Source organism: Oryzias latipes, chromosome 20 (genome assembly GCF_002234675.1).
Source record: "Oryzias latipes chromosome 20, ASM223467v1".
NCBI lineage: Eukaryota > Metazoa > Chordata > Actinopteri > Beloniformes > Adrianichthyidae > Oryzias > Oryzias latipes.
Window position 1 is genome coordinate 6,583,120 of NC_019878.2, and position 4,368 is coordinate 6,587,487.

General features: G+C 38.2%; 1 long non-coding RNA gene across 3 annotated transcripts; it reads right to left on the bottom strand.

Annotated features, from left to right (window-relative positions):
* Positions 1-451: 451 nt before the first annotated feature.
* On the bottom strand, positions 452-4,165 carry LOC111946675. Of its 3 annotated transcripts, none has more exons than XR_002872407.1 (6): positions 3,734-4,163; positions 2,760-2,985; positions 2,468-2,627; positions 2,173-2,383; positions 1,919-2,075; positions 452-884 (listed from the first exon to the last, which is right to left on the bottom strand). It is a non-coding gene; the product is annotated as an uncharacterized LOC111946675 (long non-coding RNA). The 3 variants fall into 3 exon arrangements; XR_002872409.1 differs by having other exon boundaries at positions 2,173-2,345; positions 3,734-3,867; XR_002872408.1 differs by lacking the exon at positions 452-884 and adding an exon at positions 1,726-1,814 and having other exon boundaries at positions 3,734-4,165.
* Between the last annotated feature and the right edge of the window lie 203 nt (positions 4,166-4,368).

A 4,368-nucleotide genomic window follows, 5' to 3' on the forward strand; every position in this document is an offset into this window, starting at 1 on the left:
GGTCCCTTAGGAGCAAGAGTTCAGCTATAATGAGAAAAGACATCACTGAGACAAATGAGGTTGATTTGAGACAACTGTTAGAGCAATAATTAAGAAGTGGGAGAGACGAACCTAAGACGCTCATGAGACAAATCTGAGAAGAATGAGTCCTAAAAGAGATCTCATCATTGTCTGTCTGATGTCTCTTTCATGTCTTAATCATTTCTCTTCAATGTCTTACCAAAGCCGTTAATGAGAATGATATTTGAGATATATTTGAGAAAGAAAAGAGAATTTAGATGTGAATCAACAGGTGATTAACCACCTCCTGCAGAACTTGAACAGGAAATTCAACCACTGCAGCAGATCTGTTGGAGCAGGAAAACAGCTAAAACATCCAGAACAGTGACCTTCAAGGACCAGGATGGGAGACCACTGATATACAGTAACAGTAAAAACAATACTAGAAATGTAAATGCTTTACAGTTTATTTGGGCAGCACCATCATCAGTACAGCATTTGAATTGTGGTAGCAGTATTAGACACTTTTTAAAATATTAAATGCATTAAGTACATAAACCGTGGCATACTCAATCTGGTTGACACGCTGGTCATGAATACTTCCAGATTTTAAACAACACACTGAAAAAAAAAAACATTATAAAAACATAAACATAAAAACATTCTCTGAAACTTGCAGACTATCAAATCCATGAACCAATTTGAGAACCAAATTAAGATTAAAAATAAGAAAAAAGATGGAAGAGAAACCAGTCCGCATACTGTAGATCATAGCAGTGGCCTTAGAACCTGCTCTGCCCTACATTTGCTGACAAAGGCTTTCTTGAGCTTGGCCTCTTCAATTTGTTCCCAACCAGGTAGAGTGGCACATCTTAGGACATAAGCTGTAAGACAAGAACATTAAAATCTGGCATGAGTAAATTGATAATAGACCGCACATAACAAACAAAGATAACACTTCAAGCTCGAAGCAAACTGTAGTTTTATAAAAGCAGCTGCATAATGCTACCATAAGATTACGTTTCTGTCATCCTTAAAAGCAGCCACACGTCGCTTGAGAGGACATCTGTTTCAGTTAAAAGAATTGAAATGCAGCATACTATGGGCATTAAATATTTAACAAATAAGGTTCAAAAATCTGTTTCATTTCATTTTTCATGATACAGTCCAGATCAAACATTTAAGAAATGATCAAGTCACATTTTGCATGGTTGGCTCTTAACAAGGGAAAAATAATACCCATGTCTTAATTGGGACGCTGAGGGCTGATCGTGTCAGACGGCAAACTGTGGAATAAGATATTTCAACGAATATATATTATGCTATGATTAAGAATTTTGTGGTCAATATTTTTTGGATTGTTCAGAATATTTCCATTAGTTTTTTAAATTAGAGCACTTTGGCTTAGGTCTTTGTTCTGTTTGAGACTGAAGAATTACCACTTAGAGGTACAAAGGTAAAGGTTGGAAAAAAGTCTGTTATACTTAGAAAACTTCATAAAGCCACCCTTTAAATTGTATTTTATTTCTTTTAATGTGACACAATCTTGCTATTTAAATCAAATTACCCCAAAATAAGGATTTTCAAAGCTAAATTTTAGGTTAGCCAGGGCTGCTCATTCCTGGTCCTTGGGATCCATCACCCTGACTGTTTTCCAGATCTCCAAGCCCTGCTAGCTGTTGATCAGCTCAATCAGATGTCTCCACATACTGACTGAATGAACACACCTGGTCCAGGTTATCAGCAGCAAGCAATTCAGGGAGAATTGGAAAACAGGCAGGCTGGTAGATCTCAAGGACCAGGGATGAGCAGCCCTGAGTTAGATTAATAAAAGATTAATTAGAATAATTAACTGCAGGTCATGATTAACTAACCACACCCAAAAATGAATCGCATGACAGCACTCATGAATATGTACCTTTGCAGAAACTCCAGGGTTGAAGCCAGCTCAGTTGGATAATGACTGTTAAAGCAGAAGTAGCTTCTGAACATCAGGCACAGTGCTGCAATGTTGTTGTGTACGATGGAGCGGTCCCAACTCAGCATGAACCTCCTTGGGGAAAAGCAAGACTGTCCTAAAGACAGAACAATGGATAAAGTAAACATGTCACTCATGTACAGTGTACAAAGACAAAACCTTTAGAATAATTTAACACTGGAAACTTTACTTACCACATACAATAACAGTTGGAGTCAACGGCACCTGCTGCATCTGGACCTCGTCTGCATCTTCTACAAGAACATGGCATCCTCCTCATTAAAGTAGCAGAGCAGAAGAAAGCGCATCTCTTTAACATCTCATCTCTTCTGAGCAGCCACTCTGCTCTCCCCGCATCATCTGCAGCCTTTTAGAGTTTGGAAAAACGTCTTGCTTTCATCATTTCTGCAAAAAGAGTGCAAACCATTTCCTTCCTTAGTCTTGGGCCAGGTCTCTTTCCCCTCTGCACAAATTCCTCAGAAAACTTACTCCATGGAATTTCAAAGCTGTCCTCCCAGTCAATGTATGTACAGTCCTCGGCTTCTGGAAGATGTGGATGACAAACTTCTCGGTGACTATAACAAAAGTGATGATGATTGTGTTGGTGAGGTCTCAACAGATGACGATGTGCTGTTCTCTGGCGTTTGGTCTGCAACAAAAAACAAACAAACAAACAGTATAAGTGTATTAAGTTTATACTGTACTGTCAGTGTGTTACCCATTCATATTCATATCCACTTCCGTGCATTACAAAAACTCATTTGTAATGTTTGACACTCACATTTCAATTTCCAGAGAGCAAGACGTTTCCGGGCTTGAACAGGTCTCAAAGCTGGCAGCAAGTCAGCCTCTTCTATGAATCGTAGATCCTCATACAACTCCATTTATTCCAATGGACTGCAAGTGTTCTTCCAGGATGTCTTTTGTGGCTCTGGTAGGACCTCCATAATGGCAGTGTGGAGGAACATGGGTTCTGATTCACTCATTTTCACGTGTATTTAGATCACCTTGAATCAGAGAGGGGAAAAAAACATCATGTACACACATTTTATACAGCACAAAGTAAGATCTGGAAAGGTTTTTAAATATGATTTATGATTCACTAAAATCCTCGTACATATCAGTGTTGACATTTGTTGGCTTAGCTACATCTGTGCTCTCTAAACATCTCCACCACTGACAGAGGGCTGAGAACATGTTTCCCTAATATGCATACTTAAATTTTCAGATTATGCTTTCTAGACATGTGAGCAGTTAATGATGACTTTACTTTAAACACATGTCCATAACCAGTTTCAAAAGATGACATGACAGGCCAAACGTCTGCAAGATGATCTTTTAAACAAGATAAAAGCTTATACAGCGTAAAAATTGAACATACAGTGAAACTGCACATTTTGAAGTTTGCAATAATGGAAATGGTCTGTGGTGTCGTCACACTGTGAATGGGATGAACCATGCAGACCCTTAACTTAATGAAGACAGAGCAAAATGTCTTCCAACAGTTACTTAGCACTCACGCGTTTGGAAAAATATCGAGGCTCATTCCTGTAAACTCTGCACTGCAAATAACTCTTCAATGTCTCTATTTTTTATTACAAAAAGCACAAGTAAACCTTTATAAAATGTAATAATTACTTATACAGCCAAAGCCACCGCGAGTAGCCCAGACGTCTGCATTACTGGCAGAGCTAGCTTAAACAGCTTTAGCATTCAACTGAGTTCAGAGTTGGAGGAAAGAAATCGCAAACTTACCGTGCAAACTTCAAAGATTTTATTTGAATCTTTTCCAGACAAGCAAAAAAAATGTTGGAGATTCATCCCACGGATTGTTAAAACGCAGAAAAAATACGACAAACGGTCGTCAAAAATCTCTCGTTCTCTGCACTTCTCCCGCTTGCAGATTCCGGCCCGTTGGTGACGTCAACCAATGAGTTTTCCCTCCCACCGTGATCAACCAATCAGAAATCTGTGTCAAGTGAGGCTGTGATACAGTTTAAAATTCAAATCGGGTTACTCCAGGCTTCTGTTTGTTCAATATGATGCAGACTAAAATCAAGAAAACAGAAAATATTTTCAGCTTGTTAGGCTGCATGAAGGGGGATTTTTAAAGACAAAGATAAAGTAACTCAAACTGAACCCCATAAATCTGTACCGTCCTAAAGTTGATTTATTTATTTGATTATTTTTATTTGTGTATTTTATTTGTTTCAAATGTAAGATCTATTTTTTGTTCACTTTAAGGTGATCCAAATATGATCCCAAATGTCCTTTATTTAGTTCAGACATCAATGTGTTAAATGTTTTATACCCACCAATATATAAGTGTGTGTATATGCACTTATGCGTGTATGCATGTGTGCCAGTGCATGCGTGTGTTTGTGTTTAAC